The sequence below is a fragment of the Mustelus asterias genome, chromosome 27 (genome assembly GCF_964213995.1).
Source record: "Mustelus asterias chromosome 27, sMusAst1.hap1.1, whole genome shotgun sequence".
Taxonomy (NCBI): Eukaryota; Metazoa; Chordata; class Chondrichthyes; order Carcharhiniformes; family Triakidae; genus Mustelus; species Mustelus asterias.
This window is the reverse complement of record NC_135827.1, coordinates 21,148,811-21,164,374: the sequence shown is the minus strand read 5'-3', so window position 1 is coordinate 21,164,374 and position 15,564 is coordinate 21,148,811. Positions and strand designations below refer to the sequence as shown.

Below are 15,564 nucleotides of genomic sequence, written 5' to 3'. Positions count from 1 at the left end.
GTGATTCATTTTGGTAGGACAAATTTAAATGTGGATTACAGGGTCAAAGGTAGGGTTCTGAAGACTGTGGAGGAACAGAGAGATCTTGGGGTCCATATCCACAGATCTCTAAAGGTTGCCAGTCAAGTGGATAGAGCTGTGAAGAAGGCCTATAGTGTGTTAGCTTTTATTAACAGGGGGTTGGAGTTTAGGAGCCGTGGGGTTATGCTGCAACTGTACAGGACCTTGGTGAGACCACATTTGGAATATTGTGTGCAGTTCTGGTCACCTCACTATAAGAAGGATGTGGAAGCGCTGGAAAGAGTGCAGAGGAGATTTACCAGGATGCTGCCTGGTTTGGAGGGTAGGTCATATGAGGAAAGGTTGAGGGAGCTAGGGCTGTTCTCTCTGGAGCGGAGGAGGCTGAGGGGAGACTTAATAGAGGTGTATAAAATGATGAAGGGGATAGATAGAGTGAACGTTCAAAGACTATTTCCTCGGGTGGATGGAGCTATTACAAGGGGGCATAACTATAGGGTTCGTGGTGGGAGATACTGGACGGATATCAGAGGTAGGTTCTTTACGCAGAGAGTGGTTGGGGTGTGGAATGGACTGCCTGCAGTGATAGTGGAGTCAGACACTTTAGGAACATTTAAGCGGTTATTGGATAGGCACATGGAGCACACCAGGATGATAGGGAGTGGGATAGCTTGATCTTGGTTTCAGATAAAGCTCGGCACAACATCGTGGGCCGAAGGGCCTGTTCTGTGCTGTACTGTTCTATGTTCTATGTTCTATTCTGATCAATAGGTTTTAAGGTGAGAGGGGAGAGTTACAAAAGGGTCCAGAGGGGCAATTTTTTCGCACAGAGGGTGGTGAGTGTCTGGAACAAGCTGCCAGAGGTAGTGGGTACAATTTTGTCTTTTAAAAAGCATTTAGACAGTTACATGGATAAGATGGGTATAGAGGAATATGGGCCAAATGCGGGCAATTGGGACTAGCTTAGAGGTTAAAAAAAAGGGTGGCATGGACAAGTTGGGCCGATGGGCCTGTTTCCATGCTGTAAACCTCCATGACTCTATGACTCTATGACTCTAATCGATGATAGTTTATGTGAAACAAAATAGGTTCAGCATTGTAAGAAAATATTAAATATTAATGCAGAATATCAAGTCTCAAATGCTCACTTAGTTTAAAACTCAGGTTTAAAAAGATAAATACTTTAAGGATTTTTCATGTTGTTTCAATTGAGTTTTTGATGTAAACAGTTTATATTGAAAGTCAGGACCAACTCAACTTAAAATGAAAATGACAAAGCTTTTTATTCCATCAGGTGTGTCGATCATTGGGGAGGTGACTCAGCCAAGTCTGGTCAGTGTCCTGAGGGGACAGTCAGTCACAATAAACTGTACATTTACTTATAATGGGACTTCTAGTGACTGGATTCATGCACACTGGTACAGAAACTCTCTGAGGGAGTCCAACTATTCCTATAGCAGCAATATACCGACCTGCATTCCCGATGTTACTCCGGGTCGTTTGAGTCACTGTGTTTCATCACTTAAGTTTGAAAATGTTTCTTTTGATCAGTCTGATTATAATTATATCTGTGTGGTGAAGTTGCCGCTTGTCTACCCGCCAATCCAGATAAGTGGACCAGGAACACGGATACAGAGTTATGGTAAAGTGTTTGCATGTATGATTACAGTTAGACAAACAATAATTGTATTTTACACACACACACATACATAACACATAATATAACCACAGAGACCAATTTCAGGCTTAGTGTAATGCGCACTAACAGGACCTTGTTGTAGGACATGTTGCGCTTATCCATCCGGGTGACCCTAACACTCTATAAATCTGTGCTTGGGCACCAACTTCTCGGCCTTTTGGCTAAGATCAAGCATCAGATCAAGCCCAAGATGGGATGCAGTGCCTTATCTTGTCAGCTTGATTGTCTCACTTGTATATCTTGAGTTGGATTCAATAGGATTTTGAATTTTGTTTTTGGAGCAAACAAGGAATGGATTTGTGTTTGCCTGGTCCATTCTGAGCACCTGATTTGTAACTTTAAGGATGGAGTTAAAAAAATAAACAAAGAGGACACTGAGCAGCTGGCTATTACTGTTATGATGGGATGGGTGCCATGGTTCACTTTCTCAACGACATGGCATTGAAATGTTGCACTTGAGATGTTTTATCTCGAAGTATGAAAAAAAGAGAAAGGAAAGCAGCTATTGTTATAAAAAATTGGAGGCTGAAATTTATCAATCTGAAAACTTTCCTCAACTAAACAGTAAAGCTCTGACTTCAGTCTGTGTTTTAAATATAGGAACTGGGTTTTATGGGTTTAAATGCACGGACTTAAAGTTTTGAACACAATCCCATTTAGTAACAGAAAGCATTTGTATTTTAGAAAGTACACGGTCTCTGCTGTTAAAACAGTGTTTCTGATAACTCATGAAGAATACTTACAAAAGAAATCTTAGGTAACAGTTAAAGATCCTGATTATCAGGCATTTTGCATCTCTGAATTATGTAATTTTGGAGTTGATTTGCAGCTGATGCTTAATGTCGTGAAACACTATCCACAGGAATTCCAAAATGTCTTGCTGTAGTTTTACAAATCCCTTCATGTTGCACACTTCATCCCATCTTCCCTATAGCCTTACATCATGGTATACTCCTTTTGTCAACCAATCTTGGCCACAAGTCAGACTATAAGACCATAAGAAATAGTAACAGGAGTAGGCCATTCGGCCTCTTCAGCCTGTTCCGTCAGGCTGATTCATCATGTTCACTTTCCTGCCATTTCCCCATCACCCTTGATTCCCTTACTGATCAAAAATCTATCTATCATAAGAACATAAGAAATAGGAGCAGGAGTAGGCCATCTAGCCCCTCGAGCCTGCCCCGCCATTCAATAAGATCATGGCTGATCTGTAGTGGATCAGTTCCACTTACCCGCCTGATCCCTATAACCCCTAATTCCCTTACCGATCTCTGCCTTAAATATACACAAGGACTCTGGCCCCACAGCTGTCTGTGGCAAAGAGTTCCAGTGACTCACAATAAGTACAGTAAAGTGTTTTAAAATTCTGAGCGAACTATTCATTCAGCTGTAAATGCTTTTGCATTATGATAATGAGTACATTTTCAGAATACTGGCACTAAAAAATCATTCCAAACGTCGCCATTATATTCAGTGAAATTGATGTTATTAAATTTTCACAAGGCTGGATATTAACTTTGTATTTTAACCCACTATTTTCTCCTCCCTCAGAACTCCCTGAAATATCCACTGTGGGTGGTGCTTTGGTAGCTGGACGTGGGTTCAAACTGATCTGCTCTGTCAAGGGGCTGTACTTGGAGAATATCTTCTTTAAGTGAGCATGTCATGGAGCAAACATCTTCACATATATCAGCATTGCTAAACTCAAGAACAACAGTGAATGGTACACCTGTTGCCAGCAGCCAGCTTGAGGTCATTCCAAAAGTGACTGACCATGGAATTGTCTGTAGATGTGAGATAAACCATGTGACTTTCAGACAACCGGTAACAAATGAGATCAAACTGCATGTTATGTGTGAGTACTTTTTAGTAATGGTTCTTGAGGTATAAGAATACTGCTTCCTGTCTGATTAGCAATTCCTCTTTAGTCTGTGGTTTACGTTTGGGTGAGCTTTGTTTGGTTTGCAGTGCTCCTACCTCTGCATTAGAAAGTTGAGGTTTTGAACTTCATACCAGGACATGAACACAATACTGAGAAAGTGTTACATTGCTGAGGATATCCTCCATTGGGTATGTTAAAACAGGATCCCGTCTACTGCTTCAAGTGAATTTCAAAGATACCCTAGTCTGATTTGAAGCTAAGTTTAGAGTTATTGTGCTGATCAGTATTCACCCAAACAGAAAATACCATTGAGAAAGAATTTAACCATTTGTTCACCTCATGGTTGTTTTGGGTTATTCTGTCATAGAACAGCTGCTGCGTTCAACTACAAACAGCCAGGATATTCTAAAAATGCAACTCATTGCTGATTTCATCGAATCATAGAATCCCTACAGTGCAGAAAGAGGCCATTTGGCCCATCGAGTCTGCACCGATCACAATCTCACCCAGGCCCTATTCCCATAACCCCACATATTTACCCTGCTAATCCCCCTGACACTAGGGTCAATTTAGCATGGCCAATCAACCTAACCCGCACATCTTTGGACTGTGGGAGGAAACCCATGCAGACTTGGGGAGAATGTGCAAACTCCACACAGACAGTAACCCGAGGCCGGAATCGAACCTGGGTCCCTGGTGGTGTGAGGCAACAGTGTTAACCACTGTGCCATCCCTGATTTAAACTGAGTATATAACATTCAGCAAACATTCCCATTTAGACATATGTTCTGTTTGGGATCAAAGCTTATCGTACTATCCCCTCCTCTAATTCAGTCTCTGTCAAGATCCCTGAGTTCATGGAATCATAGAATCCCTACAGTGCAGAAGGAGGCCATTCAGTCCATCGAGTCTATGCCGTCAACAATCCCATCCAAGCCCTATCCGTGTAACCCCATGTCTTTACCCTGCTAACCCCGTCACACTAAAGGACAATTTAACATGGGAAATCACCTAACCCACACATCTTTGGAATGTGAGAAGAAACCGGAGCACCCGGAGGAAACCCATGCAGACATGGGGGGGAATGTGTAAACTCCACACAGACAGTCACCCAAAGCCAGAATTGAACTCGGGTCCCCGGCGCTGTGAGGCAGCAGTGCTAACCACTGTCCCACCGTGCCGCCCCAAGTTGTATGACATCTCATCCAAGTTCTTCCTTTCAAAATATTTTGAAACCAAGGTTGGGCCTCACTTGCCAACCAGCACCTGAGTAACCTTGTTGACATTTTTTAAACTTGCTCATGTTCCAAATCAGGGGCTTTGACCCTTCAACCAGATGGTACATATGAAACAGAAGTTTTGATATATAATAGGTGGGAGTTTCCGGCCGCCCTCGCCCCAAGGGTGCAAGATCCCATCTGTGATCATCCCATCTGTGATCAACGGACCTTGGTTGGTCTGTGTCCCACCCGCTACAATTCCCGAGATGTGTTTAAGCATTCATTTGCCGTTGTTACATTTATTCATATTTTGATTAATTTCTGTACAGGTATTCTTGGATAAATTTTTAATTTCATTTTGTTGTTAGATGAACCACAAGATCCCATAATCACGCACAGGATTAGCAACAGTGGAAGTTACCATCAAGGGACCAATAGTCCCATCACTGTCCTGGTGGACTCATTCCTGGAACTGAGATGCTCTGTGGGTAGTAAACCAATCTCTTCTGTGATCTGGGTGAAGAGCAGTGAAAACTACACTGAAATGTCACAAATCACAGCTGGATTAAACAGTTCAAAAGTAAAGATGACAAATATAGAGCCCGAAGATGGAGGAACCTATTGGTGTATAGCAAACAATAGCTACGGCTAGAGAAATGCAAGTGTTTGGATAAAAGTTAAAAATGAAGGTAATGTTTGTTTAATCATGAGTTTGGTGTATGAGTATGAAGGTAGAATTTGTCCCTAAACTTGTGCACCATCAACAAGGCAGGAGTCTGATGAATACCTGGATGAGTGCGGTTCCAACTACACTCAAGAAGCACAACACCATCCAAGACAAAGCAGCCCACTTGATTGGCACCCCGTCCATAACTTCACCTACCACCCCCTCCATCACGAATGCACATTGGCAGCAGTGTGTACCATCTATAAGATGCACTGCAACAATTCATCAAGTCTCCTTCAACACATCTTACGAACCGACAACCTCTGCCACCTAGAAGGACTAGAGGCAGCAGAGACTAGGGGCAGCAGATGCATAGGAAAAGCACCGACCGCACATTCTCCTTCAAGTCACACACCATCCTGACTTGGAGCTATATCGCCATCCCTTCACTGTTGCTGGATGAAAATCCTGACACTTCCTTCATTACAGCGCTACAGCTGTACTGACAGCACATGGACTGCAGTGGTTCAGGACGTTGGCTGCCAATCACCCTTTCAAGGGCAATTCAATAAATGCTGGCCAAGGTACCACAACAAAAATCGTTCTGTGACAATTTAATTTGCAAACCTTTCTATGATTATAGATCTGCTAGGTATGCGCTACACCATGTACAGCATATTTCTATTCCATATCGTGTTCGTATAAAAACGTAGCCCGAATATTGCTCTGAGTTGATACTGGTACTCTTTCCATTGCTTTAAAGGAATTTATATTGCTTTGAAAACAAAATCATAGTAAGTGGAGAATACGGTTAGATTTAATAGAGTATCTGATGTGACTTACCTTTCTAGATTTTATTGCCTTTCAACAAATAATAACCAGGTTAAAGATCAGTGATTAATATTTCTAGTTTGTGAAACGGTTGGCATGTTAACTACTATGGAAAGAATGGAGATCATTGGCTCAGAGTTTGCTGTAGCAGTGCATTTAAGATTTGATGTGTAAAAAAATCACCAGCAACAGTTGACTGCCAGAAGGAATAAGAGTCCACATTTAATTGTCCACTTTCTGGGCAAGATAAGTTGATTGGCAGTTATTAATAACAACCTGACATTAATTGGGTAATTATGATGTTAATTATAGGAGAAAGGTTTTATGATCAATTTAATGGACAAAATGCAACAACTTTATGAAAGTCATGGGGAGATTGGGGGAAAATGGGAATTTTTGCAAAGGTCATGTCAGAATATTGCAAAATGGACATCAGTCTGCGGCAATCCACAATCAATGGGGTATGTTTGCCTCATCATAAACTGCTGTCCAATTTGCACATTAATTGCAGTGTGTTTAGTTCACATGTCGTTCATTTTCAGCGCACTTTGGACTAATGTCCAGACAGAAAATACCAAAGTCTAGAGAAGATTAACCAACTCCCTCCTCCCCACTTCCAAGAAAAATGGGAGAGGGTCCAGTGAGAGATGGAAATGTTGAGGGCGATTCTCCCAGCCCACTGCGCTGCTCTAGGACTAATGGGGAGCTGGCAGCCCGACCCCACTGGAGTGAAGGGAGTCCATGGAGGCTCCCTGGGAGGTCTGGGGTAAGGAGGTGTGTCCCCTGGGCATTGCCAGCCTGGCAGTGCCAGCCTGGCAGTGCCCGCCTGGCCACCCAGCACTGCCCAAGGGGCAAAGTGGCAATGTCCAAGGGGTACCTTGGCACTGCCCACCGGGCATCAGGCAGTGCCAAGGGAGTGGGCCGATTAGGGGGGAGTTCGATGAGGTGGGGGGTCCCGCTGCCACTCTCCACTTGGGACCAGTGGCAGAGGGAGGGAAGGGTGTAATTGGGGCTCTCCATTGGGGTGGGGATTTGCCGGGGGGTGTTGGGGCTGCCGGGGGAGGGGGTCGGGATTGCTGGGGGAGAGGGAATCGGGGAGATCGGGACTGCTGGGGGAAGTGGGGGGTGGAGGGGGGAACATTGGGGATGGCCTGGAGACATCCAGGTGGCCAGTGATTGGGCAGTGGTGGTGGGGGGCGGGGGGGGGGGGGGGGGGGGGGGTGGAGGGGGGCGGTTTGGGGGGGTCCCATGGCCAGCGATGGGGGGTTGCCAGCCTGGCCAACAATGTAGCTGGCCAGCGATCGGGAGGCCGGCAGTGCGGGGCTGCTGCACTTGCGCTGATTACGGCGCAGACATGTGCAGTGGCCCACTCAGCGCTATGCTGCCGGCCTCTCTGGTGGGAATAGACCCCGCTGCTGGATTTTCAACGTGAATCTCACTAGGGAACTCTGCAGTGCTCAGAATGTGGGAGATTCATTTTGAAAATCCCACTGAAAAAAACAGCTGGTTATTCCCGTGTTCACTCAAATTCGGCACTTAGAATTTCTTTGGGGGGGGGGAGAATCCTGGCCATTGTGTTTCTGGTCTCCAATTCGAACATTTTTGATTGACCATGCAATAAAGTAGATGAAATCTTTAGGACCTACTATTTGCCTTGTTTAAAAATGCTACACTGATCCTTCACAAACTTCTTACAGGTCACACATGGTATGGGATTTTTATTATGCGGTTCGTTGCAGTTGCTGTGATCATTCTGATTCTAATCACGCTGAGTTGTTTGGTTAACTGCTGAAAACCAGGTAACGATGTAAAGCTTAAATCACCAAGAAACATGATAGCATTGATGTTTTCTTTCAAATCAATAAAGGTAAAATAATTCAGCTTTCACATCTAATGTAATCATTATAGTCTTTTAGAAATATACCTCACCTTATGAATTGCTCTCAACTAAATCAGTCTTCACTTCTTCTGATATAACTTTCCATTAAATTGCTGAGATGTGTGAGTGTATTTATGTACACATGCCGATTGTTTTCAGATTACCATTCAATAGATGGGAGAAAGATCAGGTTCAAAGAAATAAAATTAACTGGGGGAATGGTGACTATTTTGTTCTTCTTTCTGAAATTGTCTCACAATAAAAACTGAAACAGCAGAAAAAGGATACCAGAGACATATGAGGGGTGGCACGGTGGCACAGTGGTTAGCACTGCTGCCTCACAGCACCAGGGACCCGGGTTCGATTCCCAGCTTGGGTCTCACTGTCTGTGTGGGGTTTGCACGTTCTCCCCGTGTTTGTGTGTGTATCCTCCGGTTTCCTCCCACAGTCCAAAGATGTGCGGCTTAAATGGATTGGCCACGCTAAATTGCCCCTTAGTGTCAGGGAGGCTAGCTAGGGTAAATGCTTGGTGTTATGGGGATAGGGCCTGGGTGGGATTGTGGTCAGTGCAGACTCGATGGGTCGAATGGCCTCCTTCTGCACTGTAGGATTCTATGATTCATAATTGAATTTCGACAGTAAAGTTTCTATGTCTATTACTAAACGAGATATAAATTCATTAATCATATTGGGAACGATGCAAGTGTGATTCCACTCAAAAGACAGTGAAATGACATATCAGAAGCTCTAGTATTTTTGACGAACTTAATGGTACTAATCAAAATTTGATTTACAAATTACCTGAGGTGGTGGGGAGAGCATCGCATTTTGGGATTTATTTTCATCAGTGCTAACAGAGATATTGACAGAAGCGATGCTGATGGACAATGTCAGAGTTTGCCTCCTTCTGAAATGCCGAGGAACTAGGAGACCTGTGCTTTATCAGATAAACTCTGTATTTAATTTTCCAAGCAACAGTTTGAAAGAAGCCAATAACTGAAGTGACTTGAATTATTTCCTAGTGCATTGTGCATGTGAACAGGAAAGAGAGCTACTGTTCCATTTATCGGTAAAGCTTTTGAAGGCACCAGCAACATCAACGAGGAGTGATGAAATTACTGAAGAAATTTAAACACATGGTCATTGTGAAGGAGCCTCCAATGTCCTTGGCTGAATAAAGAATTAGATGCCTCGTTGGACAATTGTAGTTAAAGGTGGATTTGGATCGGACATCCGACTTACCTTGGGGGGAAAAAAAGGTCTAAAAATCATTGCAAACGTGATTTGTTTAGTTATCTTCTGAAGGGTACATATGTTTGATGTCTTGTAACATGTTTGTGACAAATAGCTGTATTGTTAATGAATGTATTATCGGGAATGTTCCATGGTTCCGATGACAGTGGGATCAGATTATTCAAACCACAGACATCTGGGCTGTTTCTGCTACAGTCACCCTAGTTTTTACAGAAAATTGCTGACAACTTTCCAGAGCAGGTGTGAAACCTACCTGGCAGCAAGTAAATTACCTGGGATGTCCAAGCACAAGGGCGACCAGAGCAACCCCAGCAATGTTCACCTCCCCACCCAGTCCCCAGCAATGTTCACTCTCTGCCCAGCACCCAAAAATGTTCACACTCCCCACTCCACCCAGCTCCCAGCAATGTTCCCTTCTTTCCATGCCAGCAAAGTTCTCACCAGCCCCCTCTCTGCCTACCTCCAGCAATGTTCAATGTACAGCAGGAGCACCTACACAGATGAAATGACTCCTCAGTGTCCAACGTGGGATTCCTTTGGATGATGGCAGCAGTTTATTTTCTTTTCCCCTTAGGGGCCGATGTGGGATCAACTAACTTTATTTCCAGGATTCCTGAGGCCTTTGTATGGGCCCCTATTGAACTTATCTTAGGGTTGCCAACTCTGGCTGGTCTTATTCCGGGAGATGTTGCTGAAAGTGACGTCAGGAAAACCCACTGGGGCAATGATAATTTTAGTATTTCCACTGGCTGAGCCTGATACTGGGCTACTGGGCTCTCAGTGAAGGAATCCACACATACTAACTTGGGTTCAGAATGGAGTGTGTGCTTTGTACTTTGACACAGCCAATGTATGTTCAAAGGGACTTTGTGTTACTGAGTCCATTATAGCTTAAGATGTGCTTTGTAATCTATGTTAATCTTAAAATTTGTATATATCTGTGACACTGGGAGGTGGGAGGGTACTGTAAAGGAGTATTGTATCATAATCCAATGCATCATGTTTAATAAATGTTTTTTTTTCTTGTTGTTAATTCGAATTTGTGATCATGTGATTCTGTTCCTCCACCTTTTCTAAAAGAAACATAAATGTTACAGCCTGAGTTAGGGTTCCATTCTGGGATCTTCCCATCCAGTTATAACTGGGATCGTTACAGGTGGCAGGTGATTTGGATGCCAGCTGGTTTGTGTAATAGGTGGGTGGGGTGGTAGGGTGGCAGGTGGGTGAGTGGGTAAGTAAGTTGGTGGGTTGCATTTGGGGGCTGTCAAGGGCTAGACGGATTGGATCCGGGAAGTTGTGGGGGTCGGGGGGGGAGATCAGGGGTATATTTTGGAAGGTGGGGTAGAATCATAGAATCCCTACAGTACAGAAGGCAGCCATTCAGCCCATCGAGGCTGCACCGACCACAATCCCACCCAGGCCCCATTCCTGTAACTCCACATATTTACCCTGCTAATTCCCTGACACCAGTGTCAATTTAGCGTGGCCTGCACATCTTTGGACTGTGGGAGGAAACCGGAGCACCCGGAGGGCCCCTTTGCAGATATGGGGAGAATGTGCAAACTCCGCACAGTGAACCGAGGATGGAATTGAACCCGGGTCCCTGGCACTGTGAGGCAGCAGTGCTAACCAGTGGAGATGGGGAATCAGGGGGATTTGGCAGGTTAAGAGGGTAGTTGGGAGATCAGACAATGTAGTCATGAGTCAGGGGGTGGTCAGGCTGGAGTCACGGTTTTTTCAAGTAAGTCAGAACTGTCCAGGTTTAAGCAACGGAGAGTTGGAAACTTTTTCAGTGTTCCAGGGAGTATGAAAATTGCCCATCAGAAGTTCCAATCACCTGGGCAAGTCCCCTGGAGCTGGTGCATTCCAAACTTCCCAATACGTCTCTCCTGGGGTTTCTCTGATCACTGTTGATCTGGAAGCCAAAGGATCTGGACCAATATCTCCTGACAACTCGTGTTTTGAGAGTCTAATCTGCAAAGAAGAATCAGCATTGCATTAGACCCATCTCTCCCCAGTGCCAAGAGCAGTTCAGTCTTCTATTAGCTGTGGCAGTAATTCTCATGAAAACAGAAAATTGTGTTGGCCAAAGAACGTGCTGGCATCAAAATAGAAGCGGGACTAAATTAGATACCAACTTGGAGAGAAGTGAGGGGTGAAAATGCAGGAGAGTTTCAACACCTTCAACGTTTATAATTATCCCTCAATATTTTGTGTGAGAAGTTTTATTTTTTTTCCTTCAATACAGTGGTTAACTTTACAGCCTGAGTAAGAAAAGAACCTGCATACCTATTTATTCTTATAGGCTTTTAACCCAGAACTGTCAGCTCTTTTGAATATAAATACAATTAATTTAGAAATTCCCAATATCGAAAATAGAACTATCAACAAATAGAACTATCAACAAATACGACAACAACACTATCATGTATAAACCAGGAACTGAATTTCACCACATCGACAGTATTAATCGTTGATGGAGAGATTGAAGTCCTCCTGCTACCTGGTCTGCACAATGGTTTCTGGGTGATAGAGAGAATGGAATCCCTTATGATTGTTGAAGCGTCACTCCTGAAAATTCAAAGTCATTTCTGCAGTCGACAATGAATTGTCCAAGAAAACAGTGAAATGGGCCTTTTGTGCTAACGTTTGCCTGGTTGAGTTATTTGAATGAAATTACTTTGAATTCAGAGGAACATTCTTAGGCAGTGCTGAGGCCGCATTCATTCCCCATTTCCTGAGAAGGTGGCAGTGAGGCTTCTTCTTCAATAATTCCAGTCCCTGATGTGACAAGGCAGCCACAATGCGGCTAGGTAGGGCATTCAGGATAGTGACACCACAACAGTGAAGGAATAGCAATGCACAACAGTCATTGGTTTGGAGAGGAACCTGGTGTCCCACATTACTATTCCTACACTCTTTTCTGTTAGAGAACACAGGAAAATGAGTCGCTGTGATAAACTCCATATCTTACTTACTTAAGCCACAGTACAGAGGTAGGACAGGATTTAAACCTGGGCTTAATAACGAATACCAACTGCTTTGTATAATGGTATCAAACCTCCTGAGTGCTGTTGAGTCTGCAAAAGAAAAGACATATTAAAATAATGCCTTTCACAATCTCAAGATTTCCCAAAGCTCTTTAAAGCAAAATGCTGAAAAAGTCTGGCCACTGTTATAATGTAGAAAATGTGGATGCACAAACAGCAATGTGGGAATGACCAAATAACCCGTATTAATGATGCTGCTTGATAGATTAATAAGTTTTACTTTTACGAGCAAAAGGGATCTCAGTGTAATGCACCATCTGGAAAACAATGACAGTATAACCCTCCCACTATACTGCACTGGTGTGTCCTCTTGGATCTCCTGCTTCACAGTGGGAGTTTAACAACCTTCTGACTCAGAGGCAAGAAAGCTATCGCTGAGCTCCAGCTGACACTTCTTCAGGTGAGTGGTAAATGTTCCATCACACTCCTGCCTCAAGATAGTTGAGAACATTGGAGAGGTCAGGTTGATAAGAATATCCAGTTTCTGCCTTGTTGTTATTTCAATAGCTGCTCGCTGGGAGCCTGGATTAATGACACCCACAATAGATTTGGTACTAATATCATAAAAATTGAAGGGCGTTTCAAAATGGTCATTGTCTGGCGTGCTTTTAGTGACATGAATGCTACTTTCCTCTTGTCGACCCAATCCAGAGGTGCTTTGAGGTTGACAGGGTCTATTGCATTATTGGAGCATTGTGCTGAACACTGTGCAATGGAAAGGGAACAAGGGAAAGTGGGGTGGCACAGTGGCACAGTGGTTAGCATTGCTGCCTCATAGCTCCAGGGACCTCGGTTCAATTCCGGGCTTGGCTCACTGTCTGTGTGGAATTTGCACATTCTCCCCGTGTCTACGTGGGTTTCCTCCAGGTCCTCCGGTTTCCTCCCACACTCCAAAGCTGTGCGGGTCAGGTAGGTTTGCCATGCTAAATTGCCCCTTAGTATCATGGGATGCGTAGGTTAGAGGGATTAGCAGGGTAAATATGTGGGGTTACGCGGATAGGACCTGGGTGGGGTTGTTGTTGGTGCAGACTTGATGGACCAAATGGTCTCCTTTTGTAGTGTAGGAATTCTATGATTCAATCTATACCCTGGCATGATGCAAGGAATGTCAATGATGCAGAAGCTAAAGATATTGGCCTGAAGACATTTCCCCGAGGAACTCCTACAGTGAGATTCTGGAGCTGTGCTGATTGCCTGACGAACTCATATTCTTTATGGAGAGGATGGGTGCCCTTGTGGTTGGTATTTTAAAGAGGAAAGGAGACGATTGGTGTTAATTGGTATGGGGCCTGCAATAAGCAGCAGGCATTCAGTTGTTTTTAAATAAAGGAATCCGATGTTGGTTTTGCCATTTGTGAGTGGGAAACTAGTGTGTATGGGGGAGGGAGGATAAGGAATAACACATGGGAGATGGCTGAAGTGAGCGCACTCATGAATCTAAAAGTTGCCCCTTCAGTTGGGAGCAGTGACACTTTTCAGTGGCCTGTGGTAAATAGATTCCACCAGAAACATCCAGCAGAATAGTTAGAATGGCACAGAATTGTTAAAAAATTCATGCTCAACAATCAATTTAATGTTTAGGACGATCATGTCTGCACACTTACAAATCTTCACCAAATAAACATTACTGAATAGAAGTGTCAGATCTGCAAGCACAGGTTTGAAGAAGAAAAATCAATGTAAATATGCAACAGGACATTTGCCCCCAGATAAATGAGCCTATCATTATTTGGCCCAATGTCTTTGATTCAGATCTGTCCCACTATCGTGCTTAATGACGTCAGTCAAGGATTTTTGTTTGGTGTTGTTTTCTATCCCGGTTCTACCATTGTGTTTACCAGGGTCTGAATAGTTAAAACAGAAATTACTGCTTGTCTGAATCTTTTAAGAAATGTGTTTTCTCCCATGTGAATCTGTGAGATAAACCAAATGCATTTATTCACCTCTAATGCAAAGACCTTAATTATATGTGTTGGTAATTTGATAATGTAAGGTTTGAGTATTGCTGAAAAAAGCACATATTTTCAAAGCTTTTCATCTTGCACTCATCAGGACAATTTGCAAGAGTATCAAATGTAATGGGAACAACAATTTATATTGCATCAAAAGAGAGTGCTCTTAAACAAAGCTTGGCTGTTAATTGATATATTCTCTATGGCAATGCCTTTACCAGTTAAAGTCCACTTGCCAAACAGTCATCATTCCCTTCTCATGCAATATAAATTGTTGTTCCCTTTACATTTGGTATCATACGCACATACAAACATACAAAATAAGATAAGTAGGGCATTCAGCCCCTCGAGCCTGCTCCTCCATTTTATATGATCATGACTAATCTGCTTGTGTTTCAAATTCTGCATTCCCATCTACCCCCCCATAACCTTTGATTCCGTTAACAAGAATCTACCTACCTCCATCTTAAAAATATTTATTTAGTGACCCCACACACCCCCATCGGCTCCTGCTCCCCACTACCTCCTGAGGCAGAGAGCTGCAAAATTGCACAATTCTCCAAGAAAAAAAATCTCCTGATCTCTGTCCTAAAATGGGGGTGACCTCCAATTTTCAAGCAGTGTCCCACGGTTCTCAACTCACGCACAAGAGGAAACATCATCTCCACGTCTATCTTGTTAAGACGATTCTGGATTTTATATACTCCAATGAAGTCACCCCTCACTCTTCTAACCTCCAGTGAAAACCAGCCTAGTCTGTCTAATCCATCCTCATAAGATAAACTGCTTATTCCAGGTATCAGTCGAGTAAAACTCCTCTGAACCACCTCCAGCATCTTAATCATAGAGTCATACATGTTTCCAGTATGGAAACAGGCCCTTCGGCCCAACTTGTCCATGCCGCCATTTTTTTTTAAACCCCTAAGCTAATCCCAATTGCCTGCATTTGGCCCATATCCCTCTATACCCATCCTATCCATGTAACGATCTAACTGTTTTTTAAAATACAAAATTGTACCCGCCTCTACTACTAACTCTGGCAGCTTGTTCCAGACCCCACCACCCTCTGTGTGAAAAAATTGCCCCTCTGGACACTTTTGTATCTCTCCTCT

The 15,564-nt window shown here is 43.5% G+C and overlaps 1 pseudogene; it reads left to right on the top strand.

The window, feature by feature from the left end:
• Positions 1-1,287: 1,287 nt before the first annotated feature.
• LOC144479903 (sialic acid-binding Ig-like lectin 8) lies at positions 1,288-9,306 on the top strand (annotated as a pseudogene).
• Positions 9,307-15,564: the final 6,258 nt, after the last annotated feature.